General features: G+C 36.7%; 1 protein-coding gene across 1 annotated transcript in view; it reads right to left on the reverse strand.

Annotated features, from left to right (window-relative positions):
- Positions 1-13,056, reverse strand: part of LOC150089562 (uncharacterized) — a 206,655-nt gene that overhangs the window by 94,180 nt on the left and 99,419 nt on the right. The gene's annotated exons all lie outside the window — the stretch shown is intronic.

The following is a 13,056-nucleotide window of genomic DNA, read 5'->3' on the forward strand; positions in this document are numbered from 1 at the left end:
GTCCTTTCAGGTGAGTAATCTGAGCAAGAGGAAGAATCCTATTAGGAATTAGCTTGCTCAATCCATTCAAGACCTTATACACCTCAATTAGATCACCTTGGGTCCCCAGTCTCCAGAAGTTGCAATTTGCAGAACTTAAGCCTTTCTTGGTAATACCAACCCTTTGTTCCACTCACTCTCATTGCCCTTCTCTATACTCATTCCAGCAGCTCTACATCTCTCCTAAAATGAGGCCCCAGACCTGTATATAATACTCAAGGTGTGGCCTGACCATTGCCTTATACAAAGGGACAATCATCCCTTAATCTCTAATAGTAAAATTCCTCTATATCATTGACAAGACATCATGAGCTACTCTTGCAGCCTTTTTGAACTGCTCAGGAAAACTTCATAATTTGACTGCATAATTATCCCCAGATCCTTTTCACTCTCCACTACCCTGAGTTTAGTACCACCCAGTTGCTTTATTATTCTGGGGTTATTGCTACCCATATGCAGTACTTTACAATTGTCGATGTTTGTCAATGTTTCTCTAAACTTCAGTTGCCATATCTCAGCCCATCTGCTCAACTTTTCCAGATCCTGTTGCAGTAACATACTATCATTACTGTCATAACAACCCTGCCAACCTTCGTGTCGTCTCCAACCTTAGACATTAACCCTGATATACTTTCATCAATATCATTGATAAATAGATATACTTTCATCAATATCATTGATAAATATCGAAAACAACAATGGGCCTAACAGTGAACCCTGGGGGACTCCTCTAATAACATTAATCCATGAAGAGCAGCATCCATTTATTACCACTCTGTCTTCTCCCACTCAACCATCCTTTAAGCTGTTGTAGCATCTTGCCCTTAATGCCATAGTGCTCCAATTTGTACAGTAGTCTTCCATGTGCCACAGTATCAAAAGCTTTCCTAAAATCCAAGGATATAATATCAAAATTATTCTTTGCATCCAGTTCCTTTGTGACCACATCACAAAGGAACTGGATGTAAATAAGCACAGCTGTCAGGCAATATGACGTAAACAACCATTCATCTTCACACAAAACTGTAAACAATTTTAATACTGGTACTTCATCTACCAACATATTTTACTAAATTGAATGTACACAACACCTCCCAAAATTACTGAAGTAAGACTTTAGGAAACAGGCAGATCAAAATCCCCTAATCTTGAATAAGTAATTAACTGTTCAGTCAGTAAATCATTGTAGCATTGTCAGATACCAAAGACTAAACATTTTATGTCTTACTGTTTAAAGATTTTCTATTAACAAATTTCATGATAATTATTATATTTTTTTCATAGTGGTATAAATTTTTATTATGCTAAACTGATATTTCTGCTGTTATAATGATATTCATTTAAATGAAAATTTTTTAAAACACACCCAAAAACACAGAGTAAATTAGAGGACAGGAAGTGATTTCATTACTCTGAATATTTATTTACTTTGGAACTCATTATACCAACATTTTACTGTGTTAGGACTCTGCATCCACCACCACCATTTTTATAATATCAGTGTATTCTTTGTTCACAGAACTTTTATTTTTTTTTTTGGCATGTAAAGGATAAAAAATTATATATCTGTACAAGTATTTCCATATCAATACTGACTTTTCTACCCCAATATTATATTGCATGTACTCTCACACTAACATCCTTACTTAATTTTAATAGTAAAATACTATACATAAATTAAAATTAGCCACAATGTTTCTCACTTAATCTATTAATACTTATATCCCAGATCAATATCAAAGTTTTTCTTTGGCATTGTATTGCATCAATTTATTGATATTAACTGACATCTGTACTTAACTTTAATTGCATATATATATGTATGCACGCATGCACGCACATACACACTGAAATTTAGCAGTATTTGTGCAATTAATTTGTTACTGATTGTATTTTTTTATTTATTTATTTTTTTGTTTTTACCCTTTATTTTAAATGAAAAGCAGTGATAGTAAGTGAGTTGTGAATACTGAATCTATAATATGAGGAGTTATTCAGGGAGGGGAATGCCAGAGGTGAATTAAACTCTGGCAGTGAGCTAGATGATTTTTTAATAACTGAGAGGAAAGTGGAGGAGAAATTGTTGAAGATAAACATAAAAAAAGGCACCCAGGGTGGATGGGATCTATCCAGTTATATTAAAGGAGGCAGCAAAGGAAGTAAGCAAACCCTTATCCATAATTATGAGAGCTTCCTTGGACTTAGGGTAGGTACCCATGGACTGGAAATGTGCAATTGTGACCCCATTTCACAAAGGAGGATCAAAGGGCAACAAGTAATTATAGACCTGTTAGTTTAACTTCAGTTCCAGGGAAATTAATGGAGGCACTGGTTAAAGAAGTAATGCAGGATCATTTAGACAAGACTTCAGTTATAGCTCAGACACAGCATGGTTTTGTTAAGAGGAAATCTTGTCTGACCAATTTGATTGGATACTATGATGCGGTCACAAAGGAACTGGATGCAGGGAATAACTTTGATATCATATATTTGGATCTTAGAAAGGCATTTGATACTGCTGCACAAGGAAGACTGCTGCACAAGTTGGAGCAGTGTGGCATTGGAGGCAAATTGCTGCTATTGATAAAGGGATAGTTGAGTGGCAGAAAACAGCAAGTGGTAATCAATGGACACTGCTCTTCGTGGACTAATGTTATTAGTGGAGTCCCTCAGGGTTCAGTGTTGGGTCCATTGTTGTTTTCTGTACTTATAAATGATACTGATGATGGTATATCAGGCTTAATGTCCAAGTTTGCAGACGATACAAAGGTTGGCAGTGTTGTAAAGGACACTAATGACAGAACACTGCTGCAACAGGATCTAGAAAAGTTAAGCAGATGGGCTAAGAGGTGGCAAATTAAGTTTAACATTGACAAATGTCAAGTACTACATATGGGAAGCAGTAACCCCCAGAGTAATGTATCAAGTCTGTGGTACTAAACTAGTGGTAGAAAATGAAAAGGACCTGGGGGTAATTGTGCAGGCAGATATGAAATTTTCTGAGCAGTGCAGATGGTCTGCAAGAGTAGCTCATGGTGTCTTGTCAATGATATACAGGAATTTTTCTAGCAGAGATAAGGAGGTGTTATCCCCTTGTATAAGGCAATGGTCAGGCCACACCTTGAGTACTGTATACAGGTCTGGAGGCCTCATTTTAACAAGGATGCAGAGCTGTTGGAATGAGTACAGAGAAGGGGCAACAAGATTAGCGCATGGAACGAAGGGTTGCTCGTAAGAAAGGCTTAAGTTTTGCAGATTACAGTGTGGAGACTAGGCACCTGCGAGGTGATCTGATTGAGGTGTATAAAGCATTGAATGGTTTGAGCATGCTCAATGCTGATGGGATTTTTCCTCTTGCTCAGAATAATAACCTGAGAGGGCATAAATTTAAATCGAGGAAAGATAGTTGTAGGATAGATGTGCAGAAGTTTACCTTTAGCCAGAGGGTAGTTGATTGGTGGAACAGATTTCCATCTTTTGTTGTGGAAGTTGATAGCCTAAATAAATTTAAAGTCTGAGCTGGACAGGTATTTGGAACGAATGGAGGGGTGAAACGGGAGCAGGTCTTTTTTTTTGGCTGATGCTGCATAAGCTTGCTTTCTTGCATCATATGTCTCTACATGCTAATACTAATATTTATGATATACAACAGATATACATAGACATAACAAGACCATAATTTTTACTTACAGCTTTACTTTGAAAGTTTGCTGACAATTCTCAATTTACTGAAACTAAAATTTCTTCATTCAAATTGACTTAATAAAATCAATCATATAAACCAGTGAAGTCTCATTTTTATTTTACAAATCATTATGGGTAGAGACATAAAATGATGTGAACTGGAGAGCTAAATCAGATGGCAATGTCATTGAAGCACATCTTGAATAGAGCATATATATATATATATATATATAACCCTATTGTAGCTGGTACCACTAGGTTACAGATATAATTACAATAAAACAAGCTACAATTAGTAAAAAATAATTGTGAAAATTTAAGATATTTTATAGAAAACAGGCTCCACAGAAGTGACAATTATAATGCTACTACCCAATTTTTTTATCACCAAAAAAATTAAAAATAGGTAATTATGATAGGTAATTATGCCAAGTCATAAAGACACAACAAAGCAATGTATATCAGGATTAAGAAGATTGCTAATGACGAAGATGCAGAGTTAATATTAATTTCCACACATCTATTCTGTGAGCTTCCTTTTCCAATTTGAATATATGCCACTTATGCATTTTATCTGAGAAAGAGTAAAGATATGTGGAAATTAACACTAACAAATTAGTAGGTATTATAATACCTTGTTGTTTTCAGAAAAGACAACAGTTTTTAAAGAATTCCAGTCTTTCTTGGTAATTATATCCTTTTCTGCATCTCGCCTCCAAATTAATTTTGTTGCTCTTCTCTGCACCCTTTCAAACAGATCTATGTTATTCCTAAAATGAAGTTCTCACACCTGTATACAGTATTCCAGATGCAGACTAAACATTTCCTTATACAATTGGATAATCACCACTTTGTCTCTGCTGGAAAATTTCCTGTATATTATTGACTGTGGGCTGTTCCACAAGCTTGTTTACACTGCTCAGAGAATTTCAGTGATACATGTAGTACAATAATCCCTAGATCTTTTTCACACTCCACTACCTCAAGTTTTGTACCACCCAAAATGTCATGTTATTCTGGGATTACTGCTACTCAAGCTTGCATTTAGTGATGGGCATAATCGAATGATTAGTAATCAAGAGATTTCAATAATCAAAATTATCGAATGATATAACTGAATGAAATAATCAAATGAGATAATTTGATTATATTATTTGATTTGACAAATCATTCGATTACATCATAATCAAATGACTCAATCAAATGATATGGGTATAATCAAAATAAATGATATCATAATTGAATGATTTCCATAATCAAATGAATCATTCAAATGATATGAATATAATCAAAATAATCATCAAATGATTTGCTATAATTGAAATAATCAGTTATGACCTCTCGATCATGCACATCGCCACTTGCATCTACCACTGTTAAATCGGATTGCCATTTTCCAGCCCATCTGTTTAGTTCATCTAGGTTCTCTTGAAGTAGCATGCCCTGATTACTGTCATTAACCACTATGACCACTTTTGTATCATCAGAAAACTTGGACATCAAACTTGAAATACCTATATTCATATTATAATAGATATTAAAAACACTGATCCCGGTGGAACCACACTTATCACATTAGTCTGTGAAGAGCAGTGGCCATTTATAACTTGCCTCCTACCACTTTACCATTCATTAATTCATAGTAGTAACTTGATCTTAATGTCACTATATAACAATCATACATGAGATACAGTATCAAAGGCTTTACTGAAATATAAGTATATGATGTCAAAATTATACTTTCATCCAGTTTCTTTTGTGACAAACTCATAGCAGCTAATCAGATTGGAGAGGAACAATCTCCTTTTAACAAACTCATTCTGTGATTGCCCTTATGGCTCCATTCCTATCAAGATATCATTGAATTACTTCTTTAACTACTGATTCCATTATTTTCCCTGTCGATCACTCTTTGAACCACTGAATAGGAGATCCAGTTGCACACCTCCAATCTGGAAATATCTCTCCTGAATCTAAGTATGTTTCATTATTACTTCTTAACACTACTTCTTTTGCAGCTCATTTTAATATAATTGAATACATTCCATAGCCCCAGGTGCTTTGTTCACTTTTGACTGCAGCAATTTCTCTTCCATATTATTGTTATTACAAAATCATTTAATTCCCAATAAGTAGAAGACAGACTTCTAACCAATTCTCTAAAAACTTCTTGTAAATTTAAATGCAAAATATTTAATCAGTTTATGAGGATCATCAACAGTCCATGCCATTTATATCTAGTGGACGAATGTGACTGGTTCAACAAGTTCAAATTGAGAGCCCTCACAAAAATGTCACCTATCAAATTAAGACCTTACAAAAATACAATACTATATTATACACATATTCATCACAGCAACTTGCACAGCATAAAAGCTGTGTGGTGAAGCAGCAAGAGCCAACCACCAAAAAGTGCTTGAATTCACTCACAAGCTCATGGCAATCACCGAGCATGATAACTTCTCCCCTGCCCAGCTTGTCTTCAGTGTGGATGAAACTGGCCTTTATTGGAAATGCATGCCATTACACATTTTCATTTACAGAGAAGAGAAGTTTGTTTGTTCCTTTTTTTTTTTTTTTTTTTTAGGAGCATTAGCAACTAAGGCCATATTGCTCCAGGATATGCGGTGGTCATTCCCTGACCTTTCCGCATCCTCCGTATTTGGTGGTGACGGGCTCGAACCCCGGTCTAATCAAGAAGCGTGTGCTATGCACTGCTGCTCCTTCCTACCTGGCTACTGAGGTGCCTGAGAGAGAGAGAGAGAGAGAGAGAGAGAGAGAGAGGAATCACCAAGAAAGAGAAGAATGATGATATCCAGCTCAGGACCCTGGGTGTGCCAAGCCCATACTCACCAGATGTGAGCCCCTGGGGGGGGAGAAGAGAAGTATGCATCAGGGTTTATGCTCTTGCTCAGTGGTAATGCTTTGGGAGATTTTAAGCTGAAGTCCATGCTTATCTACCACTCAATGACATCCTGAATGATGAAAGGAAATTGTAAGGAGCACCTTCCTATCATCTGGAAGTCAAACAAAAAAGCCTGGCTGAAAAGATAAATTTTCCAATAATGGTTCATCTCCAATTTCTGTACAGCAGTGTACCATTATTGCAAGGAAACAGAACTGGAGCCTAGAGTGTTATTGGTGCTTGACAATGCTCCTGGCCATCCAGAAAATTTGGACAGCCTGTGATCTTTACTTCTTGTAGAAGCGGTGTTCCTTCCGCCAAATATGACTTTGATTCAATCAAGGGATCAAAATATCATTTCAAGCTTTACTGCCTGTAATGCATCTTTAAGGAACTGGTAACACAAAGTAAAGATAAACAGTCAATCATGGACTGCTGGAAGCCCTTCAACATTAAAAGTTTCTTGATGAAACATTGTTAATGTTGCAGTCTGGGAGGAAATGACAACCAATTGTATGAAAAATATCTGAAAGTAACTAAGCTAGAGGCATGTCACAACTTCAGGGGATGGAAGAGAATGAAGCAGCAGTTGCCAATGCTACTGCTGAGCTTGCCAAGCAACTAAGAATTTATGAAGTTGAAATTAACAACATGCAAGAGCTACTCCAGTCTCACCAGATAAGCCTCGCAAATGAAGAAGTGGCAGAATTGGAACAGCAGCATTCCATCGAGGACAATGACTCCACAGATGATGATGTACCTGACAGAAACCTCACAACAGGAGTTTTCACAGAGGGCTTCAATAATATAATGGGTACCCTGAATCTCTGCACTAAAAATGATGCAGATTTTGGGGGCAGCATTGCAGTAAAGAGAGTTGTTGATGATGTGATCTCCTGCTACAATAACTGCTCCAGAAGATACTTCAGGATCACCAATCAACCCTTGAAGCTTTTGTCAAGAACGAGGATGTACCACAACCTGGCTCAGCTCTCTACTAGTAACTTCAATCTTCTCTCCCAATGATGCTATGTTCAGGCTGGAACAGCACTGAACATAGCAGCATGGGAGAGAGGATTGTGCCCTGCACCAGTGTACACTAATTTACTGTATTTAATTTTTCTTTCATTATTATTGTTTGACAATACAAAATGTATTTATTAAATCACATTTATTATCTGTACTACTGTTTAAATAACCCAATAAACCTCTAATACATTTGTCATTAGCAATAAATTACAATTTTGGAAATGCAGTTTTATTGGAACTATGCTTATAATGATGCCATATAGCACTGATTCAGTTAGCACTCCTGTTTCTAGGAATGTATCTCGAGTGTTAAATGGGGTAAGTATATTCTTGTTGGTTACAATATGGTTTACATTGGTACATATCCAAAATTCTGGTTTTGCCACTTTAATCTATTGGTTTTCCCTAGTTTGATGGGATATGCTCATATTACCAGAAAATTCATATAACTGGAACACCCTAATCCTTTGTATGCCATAACAAAGCTTTTACTGAATGTGCTAATTATAAAAAAGTTTCCACCTACTTGTATAACCAGTAGGTGGTTTCCAAGTAGTATCACATGATTTCCTATATATACAAGGTCCAAGACCTAGATTGTTTTTTTGTTTTGTTTTTTACAAAAAACACAACATATATATCAGAATAACCAAACTCATTACCCTTTTTACAGATACTTTGCACCTACACTGACACATTTTTACCATCACCAAAGGAAGGCCTTGATGCTGGCAGCATAGAAAGGAGTAAGCTGGCTGCTTAGCCAATTCAGGACATTGCATTGGAGTTTGTCATCCGTCTTGAATTTCTGCCCTCCAATGTTGTATATACAGCAGTTCACATTTTCATGTGAACTGCTGTATATACGAAAAGCAAGTTGCTGTAATACTGAGTATTAACTATTGCATATATTGACAAGAATCAGTCCTTCTAAATTATTTCACACAGATAAAAGCAGAGCAGAATTGGAATTTGGGGAGTAAAATGTATATAGAAAGGATAGACAGGACCGGAAGGGAGGAGGAGTTATGCTGTTAGTTAAGAAACGCATAAAATCTAAGGAAGTGCATCCAATTGATGTTGGTGGACAATGCAGTGCTGAGTCTGTTTGGTGTAAGATTCACACTGGGAAAGGAAAAATGAGAGTAGATATGTGTTATAGGCCTAATGAATCTGATGAGTATAATGAGCAATTGTGCAGAGAAATAGAGTGGGCCAGTAAATCAGAATGTCTTATAATGGGGGATTTTAACTTTCCGGATATCGACTGGAACTTGTGAGGTGGTCACTCACACACTACCAAGACTTTTGTGGATTTATTGGATGACTGTTTTCTACAGCAACATGTTCGAGAGGCAACCAGAGGGAGTAATACTCTTGATCTGATTATCAGCAGTGATTATTCATGCATTAAGAATTTGCAGATAAAGGAACCACTGAGTGACAGCGATCAGAATGTACTGATGTGGGGAATTACTTAAAGATGTAACTACCATCAAGGCTAAAGGGGAAGGGCTTTTGCTTTCGGAAAGGTGACTACAGAGGTCTCAGACAGTTTTTAAATTCTGTACAGTGGGAGCAACTGATGATGCTACCAACATTGAATTCTAAATGGGAAGCCTTCGGGGACTTAATTTTGGAGGCTACTATGCTTTTCATTAAAACTAAGAAATACTGTTCAAGGTTTAGGCCTAAATGGATGTCAGATGAATTAAGGAGGCTCATAGCAGAGAAGAAAAATGTATGGGATGCATATAAAGTATCAGGTGACACAGAAGCCTATGACAGGTATAAAATAGTCTGTAATCAAGTCACAAAGGAGGTTAAGCAGGCGAAGGCAGATTACGAGAAATCTTTGGCAAAGGATGCAAAGAAAAACAGCAAAGAGTCCTTTACTTATGTAAACTCTAGAATTTGTAAAATAATAAGAGGAGTTTACCTCAATATAGTATGTAGAACACTACCGTATGATACTTTCCAGAAATTAAAACGAAAAAATTGAAAACTTACATTAGGGTAAAAAATAATTAAAAACCAAATTTAACACAATTAAAATCAATTTAACACAATTAAAAATATTAAAAATAATCTAACGAAAATATTCAAAATGATTTTCCTTCCTGAAGCTGACAACGCTTTTCGACTGTATATTGTGATCACAGGAATGAATTTTCATTCTGGAGACCTCATTTTAGGAAGAATGTAGAGTTGCTCTAGAACGAGCACAAAGAAGGGCAACAAGATTTGTGAGAGGAACAAAGGGGTGCTCTTACCAAGAAAGGCTTAAGTTCTGCAAATTGCAGCATCTGGAGAGTAGGCACCTGCGAGGTGATCTGACTGAGGTGTATAAGGCCTTGGATGGGTTGAGCAAGCTGAATGCTGATGGAATTCTTCCTCTTGCTCAGACTAAGAACCTGAGGGGGCACAAGTTCAAATTGAGGAAAGGTAGTTGTAGAATAGATGTGGTGAAATTTGCCTTTAGTCACCAGGTAGTTGATTGGTGGAACAGGCTTCCATCTTTTGTTGTGGAAGCTAATAGCCTAAATAAATTTAAGGCTGAGCTGGACAAGCATTTGGAACGATTGGAGGGGTGAAATGGGAGGGTTTTTTTTTTTTTTTTTTTCTTTTGGCTGATGCTGCATAAGCTTACTTTCTTGCATCGTATGCCTCTCCAAATGCTAATGCTAATTTTGGCCACTTACCATGATCATATCAGCTGAAAGCTATGTGGTGACATGCTTTGTGGTGACATGCTGGACCAATTTCATTCTATAGTGAATCAGTGCACCTTTCCTGTCACAAACCAGTTAAAACCTGTTCAGATGTTTGGCAGAAAGAGAATTAACATGTGCCTTCTAGTAGAACATTAGCATCTTTGACACACACCGTTCACAAACTTTCTTGATGTGGTCCATGAATAATTGCCTTTACACTTCCAACATTTTATGCACAGTTTCAATGTGATATCATGGACCACAATTCATCTGTTTTCCAAAACCAGTTCCTTCATGCAACAAATGCTCACATCTATGACATATGTCAGCTGCACAAGCATGCAGTAGACTGGCAATTTTCATTGCCTTTGGAAAACTTGTGGCACCAATCATACATGTATTACATGCTTGCACATAATAGTGCCTCTGCTTAATAATGTGTACTTAATCTTATGAGAATTTCAACCAGTTTAACTTTCTATTCTATGTGACAGAAGTGAGAGTAAGTATTCTCACAATCTGCCACAAAGAGTGTTTTGCACACACACACACACACACACACACACACACACACACACACACACACACACACACACACTATAGATATACAGGGTGTCTCAAAAATACATGGCATAACTTCAGGAATGAGTTCCTCATATGTAGAAAATAAAAATATTTTATATGAACTTAGTTCCGGAAATGCTTGGTTCCCCGAATTGTTATTAACCGGTACTGAGGACATGTGTATATGTAAAGGGCGGCTCCTGGAACGTTTGTTCAACTCCGCCTCGTATCTCTGTGAAGAACAGAAACACTACAAATGGGCCAGATATGTGTGTGACGTCGGTTTGTGTGTATTATGCGTGTGTTCTGTTGTTCTGTTCTGGCCGCTTGGCTACCCAGAAGCATCAGTCACCTGGACAGATGATTCTGGGTACTCGTCCACACCACGGGAAGGTGGCCCAGTCCATGTAAAGCACGTACTGTCTCAAGAGAGACTCTGACCCACCTAATGTTGTCAGAAGGTAGGCCAGGATCCTCTGGGAGCCCATTCCAGAGGGGAAAAAAAAAAAAAAAAAAAACGATCACCCACGGTGCTGGATTTGGAACCGAAACTATTAAAATAAAACATTTATAAAAATAAATAAATAAATAATAAAAATAAATAAATAAATAAAAATAAATAAAATAAAATAAATAAAAAATAAATAAAAATAAATAAATAAATAATAAAAATAAATAAAATAAAATAAATAAAAAAAATAAATAAATAAAAAAATACATAAAAAATATAAAATAATAAAATAAAATAAATAAATATATAAAAAATAAAATAAAATAAATAAATTAAATAAAATAATAATAAATATAAGTAAAATGGAAGGTAGTGGTGCTACTAAAAAAAAAAAAAGCCAAATAAATTAGTAAACAAAAAAAAAATATGATAATATATAAATGCATAAATAAAGTGATGCTACTAATAAATAAAAAAAAAACAAGAAATTATAATAATAAATAAATACATAAAAGAAGAAAAGTGGTGCTGCTAAAAAAAAAAAAAATAAATTAGTAAACAGAAAAAAAAAAATGATAATATATAAATGCATAAAAGAAAGAAAGAAAGCACTTAATTTTGTCTGCAGGCCGAGGAAAAATTTCACTTCTTGAGGATTTGAGTTTATATATTATTAAAGGAGATCTAACCAGCTAAGCATCAGCAGGACCATTATCGGTACTGACAGAATCTGGTAGTTTTCCATTCCAACCATGTACTCAAATCAGGAGCAAGCGGATATGCACTTTATGTATTGTTTGGCAGACGGCAATGCTCTGGAGGCTCGTCATTTGTACCACGAAAGGTTCCAGAACGAAGATGTCCAGAAAGGAAAATGTTTGAAGGTATCTACTGCCACCTTAGTGAATATGGGACCTTTACACCTCATGCTGCCGACAGAGAATGACCAAGATATATGACTCCTGAAGTAGAGGAGGAGCTTTTGGATGTTGTGCATGCCACTCCTGGAATCAGCTGTTGTTGTTTGGGTTTTTAGGAGCATTAGCAACTAAGGCCATATTGCTCCGGGGATATGCGGTGGTCATTCCCTGACCTTTCCACATCCTCCGTATTTTGTGGTCATGGGCTCGAACCCCAGTCTCATCAAGAAGTGCGTGCTACGCACTGCTGCTCCTGCCCACCTGGCTACGGAGGCCTCTGGAATCAGCACACACAGAATAGCAATGCAACCGGCTGTTAAATGTTCGACTATTTGGAGAGTGTTGCGAGAACACCAACTGTATCCTTACCATCTGCAACGGGTACAGGCCTTGTCACCAGCAGATTACCCTGCGCAAGTAATGTTCTGCCAGTGGTTCTTGCAGCAATGTGGTACAGCTCCTCACTTTCCTGCCTTAGTGATATTCACAGATGAAGCACAGTTCACACGAGACAGAACCCAAAACTTTCACAATCAGCATGTATGGGCTGAGGAAAACCCACATGCAATTCTTCCATCGCATCACCAACAGCAGTTCAGCCTCAACATCTGGGCAGGTGTTTTTGGTGATAAGTTATTTGGGCCCCATGTAATTCCAAACAAACTCACAGGGCAGGTGTACAGAAACTTTCTGGAAAACAACATGCCTGATTTCTTGGACGACATGCCACTGATCATTCGTCAACAAGCA

Source organism: Mastigoproctus giganteus, chromosome 2 (assembly GCF_048544385.1).
Source record: "Mastigoproctus giganteus isolate SK-2022 chromosome 2, ASM4854438v1, whole genome shotgun sequence".
Taxonomy (NCBI): Eukaryota; Metazoa; Arthropoda; class Arachnida; order Uropygi; family Thelyphonidae; genus Mastigoproctus; species Mastigoproctus giganteus.